This window comes from Protopterus annectens, chromosome 9.part0, assembly GCF_019279795.1.
Source record: "Protopterus annectens isolate FY-2018-M chromosome 9.part0, PAN1.0, whole genome shotgun sequence".
Classification (NCBI taxonomy): Eukaryota; Metazoa; Chordata; order Ceratodontiformes; family Protopteridae; genus Protopterus; species Protopterus annectens.
The window spans coordinates 1,276,863,877-1,276,879,661 of record NC_056743.1 but is presented as its reverse complement, the minus strand read 5'-3'; the positions used below and the strand labels follow the sequence as shown (position 1 = coordinate 1,276,879,661).

Below are 15,785 nucleotides of genomic sequence, written 5' to 3'. Positions count from 1 at the left end.
TTAGATTCATAGATTGTTACTATGCTAACAACCCCGTGGGGCTTTCTAAGCCTAGGCAACTTTTCCCAAAAGAATAATGATGTCCTATATCCAAATAGGACATTGAGGGCCTGCCGTTTATAAGCCAACTCTGTCCATAAGGGACAAGGGTGCCAGGCCCAGTGTACATTTCCTGTTCCACTTCCACTGGTTTAGGTCATGCTTAAATTGTTAATAGACAGACTGAGCTTCACATAGATGGGGAAGCCTGCTTCATTGGAAGGGCAGTCTCTGGAACACATCTGACTCTCCAGCATATTCTTTTTAAGTCACAGACAAAATTCAGGTCCTTAGACCTTGTATTTCTGGTACTGTTTGATTAATGAATATGCAGGAGATTTATAAGTGTGGAGTTTGTGGTTGCATTGTAAGCCAGTCATAGCTCACCCCTCAGCAATTTATAGGAGACCGAGTAGATGGAAAGGGCTTTAAGGCACTCTTGAGTAAGACAGGTTTGTTATGCATTATATTCCTTTTGTAAGGAACCTCTGAGGTTGTCCTAGTTGCTGCATATGCTTGGTCAGGTGCATATTCTGTCTGGTCTGATAAGTTGGTTCTGGCTTAAGAACCTGGACTTTAAAGCCAGTTGTCTTATATTATGTAGTTTTAAGGTCTAGACTCTTGTGGCGGGACAGCATGGCCTACACCCTTCTAAGCTGGGAACTGCTGGTGAATTGCTGCTTTAAACTGTTTTATGCTCTTGTGACTGTGATTTTATGCATTTTGAATTTCTAGTACTTCTGCATTTTATAGCATAGGCTAGATTCAGACTTGCTGAATCTAGACTGTTTGGTATCACTTGAGCACTAAAAACAGGTCTTCACTGAGATAATGAATGATTTGAGGCATCTGTTGCTTCCAGTTAACTGCAAGTGTCTGTTTTTGCTCTTATATTGCATGTTTAGTTTGTATTTGTATTCTACTGTCTGCTTGAATTGGCTGAACTGTTTTTGCCACATTTTACTGCATACTGTATTAGTTCAGCTGTAGCATAGTCCAGTTTCAAGTTTGCTCTTTATGGGTCTGTTTTGTAACTTCTGAGAATCAAATTCAAGCCATCCTTGTGGGTGAAGGCCCTTATTGCACCCTTGTGAGAGGACTGCAGTCTGGGTCCCATCTTATCAAGGGTGATTGGAGTAGTGCTCAGAGATAGCATCCTTATTGGCTACTTTGAATTAAAGGGGTTCTCTCTTGTTTTGTTCAAGGCCTGCATTTGCATTTGTCTATGTGCAGTGCACCATCGTGCACTGCTGCATACTGGTGGTTACCGTTGGTGGTTTAGATGCAAACATTTTGCTTGTTAACGTTTCCCTTGGCACTTGGCTTGTGGTCCTGCAGAAGTTTTTTGCAGGACTGCTCTACTATCAGGTGGAACACTAAGCCTAGCCTCAGAGGTACCAACACACCTCTCACCCACTAGCCGTTCCTTGTTGCAACCTCTTTTCCTGACCATATAAATTTACCTAACACTATGGCCGGACAATTTTCCAGTTTGCCCAGCCAGCTTGGTCAACATGGGCATCCTGAGGCAATGTAGCAACTGCCTCATGTTCACAGACAAACCTGGACTCCTATTCCACACAAACTCAACATGTGAGAGATGCAACTCTGTTAAGAACGTTTATAATATAATGTAATTGAATGCTCAGAACTTTGAAACGGCCGCATTTCGAAGATCCCATTGTGGGATTGCAGTACAGTGAAGATTGGGATATTTGCCCTTTCCTCACTGTAGTGCGATCTCTGAGTTGGAATATGTATTTACCGGGGGGGGGGGGGCACACCCCCCCCCCACAATAAAAGTTACTATATGCGGCCGTTTCGAAGTTCTGAGCAATGGATTACATTATCTTTTGATAACGTAATATGAACCCATGGAGAACATCCTAGACATATCAGGTTGCACCTCCTTCAACCCATTCAGACCACAAACTGAGGGCATGAAAACTAAAGGTGGTGGTGTATCAATTTTCATTAAAGATAAATACACTTTCATATTGGTCAAACAGCTTAATTCCCAGGAGATACTTCAGGTGCAATTAACTGTTGGTAGGACACTCATTCAAGTCATTGCCAGCGTACAGGACTCCCTCCAAGAAATCAGGACACCCACTCTGCCTGTTTGGATTTACTCGAGTTTATCAAGATGCATCCGAGCACCATGGTTTTGTGTGGCTTTAACTCACTTTCCCAAAAGTTCTTCGACTTAACTCCATTGCCCTGGAACAGCTGGTTGACACCCCACAAGGGGTGCCAACATCCTGGATTTTGTGCTTGGCAGTATGGGGGACCTATGTAGCACCCTGCTGTGAAGTCTTACCTGGTGATATCTGACCTGACCCCCCCCCCCCCCCAGCAGCTACTAAACTAAAAAAAAAATTCTCCAAAGCAGATTATAACCTATTATAGGATGGTATAAATAGCTTATGTGCCCCCCCTCGATGGAACTGGCAACTATGCCGAATTCTACACTAATGTGCTTTATTCAAACACCTGTATTACTGCATTGACCTGCCGTACCTGATAGGACCAAAACAAACCCCTCAAAGAAGAACAAACCTCCCTGGTGGACAACTGCAATTACATAGGCTTTACATTAAGAGGAAGAAATTGCTGTCCAAGTGTAAGAGAGAGCGAGCCCTGAACTGGAAACACTCCCTCATTAGCTTAAACGAGCGAATAAGACTTGCTGTGAAGTCCTCCAAAGCAAATCCAAATCAGTTTCCTCAACTAAAGATGACCATAAGGCATTCTTTATTTACATCAGTAACCTAAAAGGAAAGGCCCAGATTTATGCTGAACTGGTAATTAATGAAGCCACATGTACTGAGCCTGTGGAAGTAGCTAACTTGTTGGCTGGCAGGTTCTGTGAAAACTTCACTCCCCTGTCACTGCCACATCTACCCCATGACATTCCTAACACCTATCCCCTACCTTATATCTCTAAAGAGCAGATCATTAACACCCTCTCTAAGGCCAGGAACACAGTATCTATAGGACCTGATAACATCCCAGGCTGTGTCCTACATAGGTTCAAACAAGATTTAACAACACCATTGGATACTCTTTTAGTTTCATTGGTGTGTACTGGGCTAATGGCCCTAGAGCCTTTACAAGCCTAGCTCATAGGATTACTCTGGCATCGTGCCACCCAATCTTAGTTCCTAGAGCCTCTGTCAAGTAGAGCCACTGGAGTGATACTTGGGGTGAATTTTCTATTTCCCATCCACTTATCAGGATTTCTCTTGAAGAGGGCCAGTGAGGTGCTCTGCTTGACATGTATGGGAAATCTATTCCATATAATGGGCAGTCTCTGGGTTATGAATCTGTCCCTCCAGCATGTTCTGTTGATTGTGGTAGTGAGGTTGAGGTCTCTGGAGCATGTGGTGCGGAGGGATTGGGATTTCTTTAGATGTAGCATTTCTAACAGAGCTGGGTCAGACATGGCTTTGTAAGTCAAGCATAGATCACCTCTTAAGTAGGCGATATGAGACAGAGAATAGTTGGAGTTTTTTTTGAGTCTGTCCATATAGGACAAGTGTTTAAGGCCTAAGATCCTCTTTGTGAGGTACTTACTCGATGGTTGGAATAATGAGGGATGTGTAGAGAGAGACAATGACCTCTTTTTTTCCTGGATGCAAAACCCTTAGTAATGAGATGTGCCACATAGATGGACTTTCTGACCACAGTGGCAATGCGGTGGCCAAAAGAGAGGTTGCTGTCAACCTGTGTTCCCAGATCTCTTATAACGCCTTCTGTGTTCAGTGGACTACAATCAGTGTGGTAATTCAAAGGAAATGGGTTTTTCCCAAAGGGATGAAGACACATTTTTTGGTATTGAGATTAAGACCATGGTTCTGACACCAGGCCTTTCTGTAGGATGTTAGCATCACTTGGGGAGTTAATAATAGCTCCCAACTTGCAATCATCTATGAACTTGGTCAGCCACAGTCCCATCGTATTGGCCTGGACTTCAGAGACGTAGATACCAAACAGGAGAGGACCGAGGACCGAACCCTGTGTGGCTCCACTAGTGACTGGTCGGCAGTCTGACTTGAAGTTATCTACTTTCACACTGTGGGTTCTATCTGTGAGCCAGTTTGCACCCCACCTGATATAGGGGTTGATGCCTAGCATAGTAAGTTTTTCTATGATTCCCGAGTGGGGAGTAGTATCAAAGGCTTTGGTCAGATCAAGGTAGGCTGTATGAACCACCTTACCTTCTTCCACACCTCTGGTGACTGACTCAAAGAAGTCAAGTTGAGCAGGCATGATCTGACCTTCACAAAACCAAACTGTGTGGGATCCAGAGTTTGGAGATTCCCTGTATCCTTGTTTATTAGGTCCATGATGATGCATTCCATAGCTTTGCATATAAGACTCGTCAGGCTAATGGGGCGATAGTTCCAGGGGTCTGTAGTCGCTCCTCCTTTGTGGAGAGCGATAACTGTAGCAGTGTGCCATTCGGTAGGGACAAAGCCTGAAGTGAGGCTGTGAATTAAATAGGGCACACAGGTGAGGTGCCAGTTCATTCTGTAGTTCATGTAGAACACAGCCAGGGATACTGTCAGTTCCCATAGAAGCTGCATTTTTGGCCTTGGACAGTGCTGTTTTAACCTGTACAGCAGTAATACTGGCTGCCTGGCAATCTACTGGTATTGTGATATTGAGACCAATCATAGTCTAAGCACTGGCTTTGTCAGATCTGAATGGAAAGCAGCCACAGTTATTCCCTTGCACAAAGGTGGTGCTATCAATTCCCCCTGGAGCTATGGACCTATTAGCCTGACTAGCCTTGTCTGCAAGGCCATGAAGCAGGTCATCGTGGACCTTATCAACAAACATAGGTAATCTGCAAACACTTGACCCTACTCAGTTTGGATTTGTCAAAGGGAGATCATACCTGTTAATCCTGGTGGACTTCTTTGAGACGGTCACCAAGTCCCTGGACAAGAGCAAAAATTAAAGGTCTGTGGGTGACGAAGTTTTCTGATGACTGCAAAATGAGAGTGGAGTCTCTAAATCATGTCAGCATCCTACAAGAGGGTCTTACACAAACAAATGACTGGTGCCAGAGTCATGGCCTTAAACTCATTGCAAAAAAAAAAACATATTGTCATCCCTTTTGGTAAGGTTGATGTTCCTGCTAACTACCACAGCCATAGCAACACCTTATGTGCGCACTTAATGGTGAGAGACCCAAGCACACAAGTTGACAGCAACCTTCCCTTTGACCCCCATATCTCCACTCACAAGTGTGGGCATTACCTCCAAAAGAAAAAAAGTTATAACCTCCCCTGTACTCTTCCTTTATCAGGCCAATAATTGAGTACAATGCCACTTTTGGTGTTTACTTTTCCAAGCACCTGCGGCAGTTGAAGAGACCACAAAGGATGTTCTTCGTGTTTCACTGTTGCAGTCATTACATTTGGGAAATCTGCTGGCAGGTTGCCCTTAGTCGGGCTGATTAACAAAGTCTTGGGTCCTGCGTCGGTTGCTGTCCCTTCTTCCATGACGTCAGGTCGTCAGGGGTATAAAACATGCAGCCGATGCCATTACATCAGTCTTTCTTGCCGCGTGGTGCCCGAAGCAGAAGCATTTCATAAGTGCTGGTCGGCCGACTCCTGAAATTTTTGTTTTTGAGTTTCAGAACCGAAGTCTTCAACTAAAAGCCAGGTACCCCGTTGGGGAAACTTTTTCTTGCTCCTTACCGATGTCAGTAAAAGTTAATAATTGTATTACTTGTGGTAAGCAAATACCTCATAAGGATTTTCATTTGTACTGCATTCCCTGCCTAGGCTCTGACCACAATGTACCTTGCTGTCAGTTTTGTGCTTTATTTAATCAGCGCACTATCCGTCGTCGGTACATTTTTGCTTCTAAATATTTCGGTTCTCTGTTTAATTATCCAGAAATGACGTCTGTTAGCCATCCTACTACTGGAATACTGAAAAAACGCAAAGAAAAAGACCGAGACAGGCTGTTGAGGTCAAAAACAGCCGACGATGCTTCTCCTAAGCCAGTTGCCAGTTCGCCGGTACTCAATGAGGCACTTTTCGCAGCCCCTGATACCCGCTACTTCTGATTCGCAGGCCTCTACTGAGACCCATTTGAAGTCTGGTATGCCGCGAGATGCTTCATTTATGGAACCTGCGGATGTCTCTAATTTGGATGGGTCTGGAGCCGCTGTGCAGGCACTGGCTTCTGAGGGTGTATTCAGGCCTATAGACTTGCATATTAAACCGACTCCACCTTCAATACTAAGGCCTAAATCTCGATCTATGTCTAAAAAACTGACGCCCAGGCCATATGTTCAGGCCCCTATGTCTAAAAAACAAATGATCAAAATGGCTGAAGATTTAATTACTCTAATCAGGGGTAGTCAACTCCCCCCCCCCATTCTAAGAGGCCTAGGGCTGAACTTGACTATGAATCTTCTGAATAGGACTATGTTTCTTCTGACTGTTCTAATGACCTGGATTTATCCATACTTACTTATGAGGACTCTGATGCAGAGGATTCCATTTCCTCTGCTTCTCCCCTTGAGGATTTTTCTTTTGGGGAAACTGCATACGTTAAGGGAGCATTTCCACTGGGAAAGTCAGGATTTCTTTGAATTCAAAAAGAGGCTTGGGGATTTCCTTCTTCCTCAACATAGGTCTTTGGCTATACCTCCTGTACTAGACATTGTTGATGTGTTTTCGGAATCCAGTATGGCCCCTGATTCCTTGCCTCCGGCCTCTAGTTAACCAGATAATTATTACAGGGTTCCTGAGTCCCACAAATTCCTTTTCAAAAATCCTGTTGTGGACCCTGAAACCATTTCTCAGGGGCCCAAGGGCATTAAGGCTTCTCCCGCTAAAAATCCTACCCCTTCTGAAAGAGACTCCAGGGCGCTGGATACGTGGGGTAAAAAGGTTTATACTTCTGCAACCTTGGCAATCAGGGCTTTAAACTGTCAATTCCATATACTAAAATATCAACAGCATATCATGGGACTGCTTAAACAGGAAATGATGAATTCTGACTGTGTGGAAAATAAAGATTTACAGGATTTATTGCATTCAGCTGAACACGTTGGAAAACATACTTTGTAATGTGGTTTTGATTCTTTAGAGTCCTCTTGCAGGGATGCTTCTACTGGGTCTGTGTTTAGAGGGCATGCTTGGCTTAAGGAGCAATCTCTGCCTGATCATGTTAAAGCAAAACTGTTGGATGCTCCTTTGCAGCAGGACCATCTGTTTGGCAATAAGGCTGAAGAAGTTCTAAAAAAGATGGAAGATAAAGCTAAACAAGATGGAAGATAAAGCTAAACCTATGCAAACTGTGAAATATTTCTTATAAGTACAACCTTCTAGATTTAGTAGGCACTGGCCTACTAAGAACTGGTCCTTTCCAGCTCCTTCCAGAGCCACTCAAGCCAAACCCAGACATTCCAAAAACACCAGGTTTCAGTCCCGAGGGACTTTCAGAACTAAGCAATGGGGTGCTTCCACTTCCAAATCTGGAAATAACAAGACTCCACCCTATGGTAAACAGTCTCAGTGACTTTCCTTTAAAATTACCAAGCACTTACCTCTTAGCCGCCCCTTTGGGGGGAAAACTGTCTCTTCATGCAAAAAACTGGCAACTTATAACCCAGGACAAATGGGTTTTAAATATAGTGTCGCAGGGATACAGATGTCATTTCCACATGCTTCCTACTCCAAACGGGTGGCCAGACCTGCCCCCAAATCAGTGGGGAGAGGCTCAGAAACAAGTACTTTCCCTCCTAAACATGGGGGCTATTCATCTAGTACCAGAAGAGGAAAAGGGACAAGGTTTTCTATTCCAGACTTTTCCTGGTACCCAGAAAAGGCAAATCATGGCGTCCAATTCAGGACCTGTCTACTCTAAACACCTTTCTGGACATTCCAAAATTCAGGATGCTGACTGTTCACCAGTTACTTCTTATGCTAGGCAAGGATGCCTGGTTGGCAACTCTAGATTTAAAAGAGGCTTACCTGCATATCCTAATCAGGGAATCTTGCAGAAGATACCTACGCTTCAAAGCAGGCTACTTGCATTATCAGTTCTCTGCACTGCCCTTTGGCTTGTCTACTGCGCCCAGGGTATTCACAAAGTGCCTGGCTCCAGTAATTGCATTTTGCAGGCAAAGAAATATTCAAATATATCCATACCTGGACAATTGTCTAATTCAGGCAGAAAACCAGGCCATTCTTCTAAAACATCTGGCGTTTGTAAAAAGGGTTCCAACTTGTCTAGGGTACACCATAAACGAAAAGAAATCACAACTGGTACCCTCTCAAAAAAATTACATTCCTGGGTGCAAGCTTGAATACAAGTGCCCAGATGGCTCTCCTTACGCCAGAAAAGCAAATTCATTTGGTGACTTGCTTCAAACAGGTGGCCACAAAAACCCTGCTGTCTGCAAGGCAAATACTGCAAGCCTTGGGGTTCATGGCCTCCTGCATTCTTCTAATTCCATGTGCAAGACTGCTTATGAGGAAAGTCCAGTGGTACTTAAAAAGTTTATGGAGTCAGCCTTGTCACAGCCTGGAAACAATGATTCCTATCATACTTTGCCTGCGCCTAGAGTTCCTATGGTGGGCAGAGGCCTGTACTATCAAAAAGTAATCCAGCACAAAGAAAAGGTAAAATTGAAAAAAGGCTTTATTGTGGCAAACTCCATGTAGAATAGCAAACCGCTTTCGGCTGAAAATTCAAGCCTTCCTCACTGCAACAAAATATTCCATTAGAGCACACCCTAGTGTCTGCTTTTATATATGTATGTTTAAAGGAATACACCTGAAATGAATGAATTTATTAAACAGAACAACCAAGGCAAAATCTAGCTTAATTCATTAAGGCCAGGTCTAAATAAAGCCCCTAGCCTGATAATCCAGGAAGATTCTGCCACCAAAACAAGGGACTGCCATTTACCCACCCTCTGTCACCCATACCCTAACTTCAGACACATCAGACTATGCATGGGGGGCTCATCTGGCAGGGAAATGCATTCAGGGCAAATGGAGCCCAAATCAAATGCATATCAATCAAAAATAAATGCTAGCTGTACAGTATGCACTGACATCCTTCAAGGACTACCTTCAACCAGGACAACTAATGGTAAAGACGGACAACACCACGGTTATGTGGTACATAAACAAGCAGGGGGGGGGGGTACACATTCCTACCCCCTCTGCAGACTAGCCATGGCATTGTGGAACACAGCCTTGAGCTACCAAGTACAACTACAAGTTGAATTCCTGCCAGGAAAGCTGAATATTCTGGCAGACAAACTAAGCAGAAATCTCATGGACCCATACAAATGGAAACTGGAACATGGATTTTCAACATGTTGACATGCAAATGGGGGAGCCCAGACATAGATCTTTTTGCCTCACCCCAAAACTTACCAGTAGGACAAATTTTGCACACCACCACCGCACAAAAAAGCCTGGAAAGTGGATGCTCTGTCCATCAGCTGGAAAAAACTATCAGTCTATGCCTTTCCCCCTCTGCCTCTGCTCTCCAAAGTCTACTAAAAGTCAAACAGGACAAACCAAACATGATTTTGATTGCTCCAGACTGGCCTCGCCAACACTGGTACCCACTCCTGCACAGTGTGTCACAAATTTCTCCATGGCACCTGCCTCAGACACCTTCCTTAATGTCTCAGCAGGAGAACCAAATTCTGCACCCTCAGCTCCAAACATTGAATCTTGCAACTTGGCTAATCATTTAAATCCCCCCTTAGCACCCCACAGCAAACCTGTGATGGATGTCATTTTTGGAGGCAAGAAGACCTAGTACTAGAAAATGTTATGCTGACAAATGGAAAATATTCTGTGCTTGGAGTCAATCTCAAGGGATGAGCACAGCAGCCCCCAATTTACCTCAGATTTTGCAATACTTAACTGAGATGCTTCACAAGGGCCTGTCTTTTTCTTCCATAAAAATCAATGCCTCAGCCATTTCAGCTCATTACAACACAGAACCCCCCCCCCCTCATCTCTCATCCTCTGCTAAAGCAGTATTTCAGAGGGGCCAAAAACTTGAGACCACCCAGGAGAGCTCCAACCACCGCCTGGGATCTTAACTTTGTATTGGAGAAACTCACTGTATCTCCTTTCGAGCCAGCTGCTACTGCAGACTTAAAATTTCTTTCCTGGAAAACCACCTTCCTTTTAGCAATCACTTCAGCTAGAAGGATATCTGAATTACAGGCCCTTATGGCAGTGGAGCCTTTCATCACCTTTCATGCGGACAGGGTGTCACTCAGGACAAATCCATCCTTCATGCCCAAGGTGATATCCAGTGTGGCTCTTAATCAGTCCATTCATTTGCCAACTTTCTTTCCCAATCCACAGAGCAAGGGGGAGCGGATTCTGCATTCATTGGCTGTACACAGACAACTTAGATTCTACTTGGACAGGACTAAATCTTGAAGAAAATCTGAACAACTGCTGGTAGCATTTGCTGCAGGGGCAGAGGGGAAGGCTGTTTCAAAACAAAATTTCTAAATGGATAAGCCATTGTATTCATTTCTGCTATAAGTACCATGGAAAACCTATCCCCCAGGGGATCAGATCTCATTCCACCAGGGCTGCATCTACTTCTACAGCCTTTCTCAGAGGTGTTCCTACTAGGGATATTCTCAAACCTGCTACCCTGGAGATCAGTTCATACTTTCACCAAGCATTATCACTTACTAGTTTTCTCTAAATCCAGAGCTGGCTTTGCCAGTGCTGTTTTGCAGGGCCTTATAGCTGGCCCTAATGCTGTATAAACTCCATCCTCCCAACCATAGCTTTGGGAATCTACCCAAATTTAATGACTGCAACAGTGAAACACGAAGAACATAGTACAGTTGTGTACACTTACCATAAATGTAGATGTTCGAGTGTATTCACTGTTGCAGTCCTGGTTATACCCTCCCTCCAGCCCCCCTGTTTTTCTCTTACTATACCTCTACTTTCCTTTACTATGCTTAAAAGCCTTTTTGGTGTATTTGCTTTTGTTTGGAGGTATATTTTTGTGTTTTTAATTACTTATATATATTTGGCTCCCCGTTTGGGGGGTACCTGACATCTGGGGCAAGAAAAACTGATGTAATGGCGTTGGCTGCATGTTTTATACCCCTGACGTCATGGAAAAAGGGACAGCAACTGATGCAGGACCCAAGACATTGTTAATCAGGCCGACTGAGGGCAACCTGCCAGCAGATTACCCAAATGTAATGACTGCAACAGTGAATACACTCGAATGTCTACATTTATGGTAAGTGTACACAACTGTACTTTCCTCACAAGAAAAATTCTAGGTCTTCAGCATCTGACCTCTGTGGATTGTCTGAAATCACTGTCACTTTATTCTTTTTCATACAGACTACTCAGAGGCCATCTCTGCCTTCCATACAAGGCAATCTCTAACCCTGGTTTATTGGAAATGCTGCATCTCCATAAGTCAGGTGGTACACAGGTTACTCTCTCTAAAGACCTTAACCCCATGTGTGACATTAATAGAACTTGCTGGAGGGGCAGATTTGTCTCCCAGAGGTTACCACGCCTTTGGAACAGACTCCCACTTTGTCAAACAAAGCACCTCATTGTCACTCTTCAAACACAATCTGGACAATTGGATGGATAACCATAAATTCACTATGGGGGTTCCACCTGTGTCCCTCTTGGACAGGGGCAATAGGTGCTGATTGTGGAAGTAAGGTAGAACTTGGCTAGGCTTGTAAGGGCCCTAGGGCCATTAGCCTAGTAATTTCCAGTGATCCTATGATAAGGGCAGAGAACAGTTTCATAATGATCTCTTTGGACCTAGATGCCATGCCCTTACTTAGAAGTTAAGCAACATAAAAGCATTTCCTCACCACTGTGACTACATAATGGTTAAAGCTAAAACTACTGATCTACATGTATACCCAGATCCCTGACCACTGGGTTGACTCTTAGGGGCATTTTATCAACATGGTAATTAGCCAGGATGTTTGATTTCCCAAAGGGTATAGTTAGGCATCTCTTAGTGTTGAGTTTAAGACCATAGTTTTGGCACCATTTGTTAGTCAGAGGTAGGCCTTCTCAAAGAATGCTAGTCTTCAGGGGAGTTGATAAACACCAGCATTCAATCCTCTGCAAACTTAGTCAGCCATAAACATTCAGTATTTGCTTCCACTTCAGAGAAATAGATGCCAAAATGGACTGGGCTTAGTACCGAACCCTGGGAGGCTCTGCTAGTGACTGGCCTCTTGGTGGTGGTAACAGCTTCACCTATTTTGACATCCGGGGTCTTCCAGTCAGTGAGCCATTTGGCTATCCAGCAGGTGATAAAAAAAGGGTTTATACCTAATTTAGTGAGCTTGTCTGGAATGAGGGGAGTATTGTATCAAAATTGTGAAAACCAAAATCAACTCCAACTGCTAAAGATGCCCCAAAACAGAAAAATGAAGAAGGAAACTTCTGGGTGCACCACCCCAAACCAGTCATACTCTTCAGTGATTAAAATCACTCTTTTAATAAAAATGAAGACAATAAAAACAAAACTTAGTACAAAAAATACACAAAGCTCCCAGCAATGATGAGCGCTTTGGGCTTCTCAAGCCTTCATCAGATCCATATTACCTGTACGCTTGTAGCAATAGAAATACTTTCCTACAGCCAGTCAAATCACATTATGAGCTTAACCCTCCAATCACTAAAATGTCCTATCAGTGGGCAGACTCGGATTGGCATCCAGTAGTGCACAATACAATAGAGCTTAAAAAAGCCTAAAAAAAAAAAACCTCTTTGATTACTTTGGCCAGTCACAGCTTTACATAGAAAATGTGCCCCAGTCAAATAACTTCGATTTTTTTCCAACCACTTTCCATGGGTGTTCTGTTGATTTTTATTGCATTCATTGTATATGATCTATAATGTTCTTCGTGTTTCACTGTTGCAGTCATTGCGTTTGGGTTATCTGCCTGCAGTGCAGATAGCCCTCAGCCAGCCTGAATATCGGTCTTGGATTCCTGCATCGGATGCTGTCTCTTCTTCCATGACATCAGGTCGTCAGGGGTATCAAACATGCAGCAGACACCATTACACCAGTCTTTCTTGCTGCGCGGTGCCCGCAGCAGAAGCAGTTCGCAAGTGCCTGTTGGCCGACTCCTGAAATTTTCGTTTTCGAGTTTCAGAACCAAAGTCTTCAAAAAAGTTAAGTACCCCGTTGGGATCCTTTTTCTTGTTCTTAGCCGATGTCAGTAAAAGTTAACAATTGTATTACCTGTGGAAAGCAAATACCTCATAAAGATTTTCATTCGTACTGCATTCCTTGCTTAGGCCCAGACCAAGACGGCCCTCGCTGTCGGTTTTGTGCCTTATTCAACCCCCGAACTATTCGTCGTCGGTTTCTTTTTGCAACAAATTATTTTGGTACTCATTTTAACTATCCAGAAGTGGCTTCGGTAAGCCATCCGACTACCAACATTCCGAAAAAACATAAAGATAAAGTCAGAGACGGACCGCATAGGTCCAAAGCTACCAACGACACTTCCATTAAGCTAGTTGCCAGTTTGCCGGTACTTAGTGATGTTCTTTTGCAGCCCCTGATAACCGCTACTTTAGATTCGGAGGCCTCTACTGAGACCCGTTCGGAGTCAGGTATGTCACACGATGCTTCTGCTATAGAACCTGCGGATGTCTCTACCTTGGATAGGTCTGAAGCCGCTGTGCAGGCACTGGCTTCTGAGGGTGTATTCAGGCTTACTGACTTGCATTTCAAACCAAAGCCATCTTCTTCTTCAAGGCCTAAAACTCGACCCACGCCTTGAAAGCCGACGTCCAAACCGCATGGTCAGGCCCATATGCCTAAAAAACAAATGATAAGAATGGCTGAAGACCTTCTCACTTTAATTAGGGGAAGCCAGGCTTCACAGTCTGAGACCTAGAACTGATTTTCCTTCTGATTCTTCTGATCAGGAATCTGAAATTTCTGTTTCTTCTGATTACCAGGATTTGCCCTTATCTATCTATGAGGATTCTTAGGCAGGGGATTCCATTCCCTCTGTTTTCCCCACCAGAAAATTTTTCTTTTGGTAAAACCTTGCACACTCTTAGGGAGCATTTCTGTCGGGAAAGCCAGGATTACTTTGACTCCAAAAAAGAGGCTTAGGGAATTCTTACTCCTCCCTCAACACAGGCCTTTAGCTATCCCTCCTGTCCAGGACATTGTAGATAATGCCTTCTGGGAATCTAGCCTGCCCCCAGACACTTTACCTCCAGCTCCCAAGAAGCCTGACAGGTATTACAGAGTACTAGACTCTCACAAGTTCCTCTTCAAGGATCCTACTGGGGACCCAGAGACCATTTCACAAGGACCTAAAGGCATTAAGGTTACTACTGCCAAAAACCCTACCCCCTCTGATAGAGATTCCAGGGCCTTGGACAGATGCTACTTTGGCCATTAGGGCCTTAAACTGCCAGGTTCATATGTTAAAGTAGCAGCAGCATATTATGGGACTACTTAAACAGAAAATGATGTTGATTCCTGACTGTGCTGAAAATAAAGAATTACAGTATTTAATGCATTTGGCTGAACAAGTTGGTAAACATACCTTGCAATGTGGTTTTGATTCTTTAGAAGCATTTTGCAGGGCTGCTGTCACTGGGTGTGTACTTAGAAGGCATGCTTAGCTTAAGGAGCAAATTTTGCCAGGTCATGTTAAAGCTAAATTACTGGATGCTCCCCTAAACCAAGACCACCTGTTTGGCAACAAAGCAGAAGAAGTCCTTAAAAAGATGGAGGAAAAAGGTAAACTTATGCAAACTGTTACAGATTTCCTGTAAGTACAGCCTCCTAGATTTAGCAGGCATTGGCCTTCCAAGAATTGGTCCTTTCCTGTCTCTTCCAGGCCGTCTCAGTCCAAACCCAAACCCAGGAACAACAGGCCACCTAGGCTACAGTCTCAAGGTACTAGCAGGCCTAAGCAGTGGGGGGCTCCCACTTCCAAAGCTGTAAGTAGTAAGACACCCCCTATGAAAAAATATCACAATGACTTAACCTTAAACCTTCAAAGCCCTGCTCAACTGCCTGCTCCCTTAGGGGGAAAGATCACCCTGCATGCAAAAAACTTGGGAACTCATTACCCAGGACACATGGGTTTTAAATATAGTTTTTTAAGGATACAGATTCCACTTCCACACCCTACCATCCCCAAACGGTTGGCCAGACCTACCCCCAAATCAGTGGGCAGAGGCTCAACAGCAGGTTCTCTCTTCTAAGTATCAGGGCTATTCAGCCTGTCCCAGCAGAAGAAAAGGGGCAAGGTTTTTACTAAAGACTTTTCCTGGTACCCAGAAAAGACATATCATGGCATCCTATCCTGGACCTCTCTATTCTAAACACCTCTTTGGTAATTCCAAAATTCAAAATGATAACACTTCAATAGCTGCTTCCCATGCTAGGCAAAGATGCCTGGTTGGCAACCGTAGACTTAAAGGAAGCTTACCTGCACATTCCAGTAAGGGAATTTTGCAGGAAATACCTATGCTTCAGAGCAGGCTCCATGCACTATTAGTTCTCTGCACTTCCCTTTGGCATATCTACTGCGCCCAGAGTATTCAATAAGTGTCTAGCTCCAGTCATTGCATTTTGCAGGCAAAGAAATATTCAAATTTACCCATACCTGGACGATTGTCTAATTCAGGCAGAAAGCCAGGACATACTACTAAAACATCTGGCATTTGTAAAGAAAC

General features: G+C 43.9%; 1 protein-coding gene across 2 annotated transcripts in view; it reads left to right on the top strand.

Moving 5' to 3' along the window:
• SNRNP200 (small nuclear ribonucleoprotein U5 subunit 200) overlaps positions 1-15,785 on the top strand; it is a 1,344,735-nt gene that overhangs the window by 249,428 nt on the left and 1,079,522 nt on the right. The window lies entirely within an intron of this gene.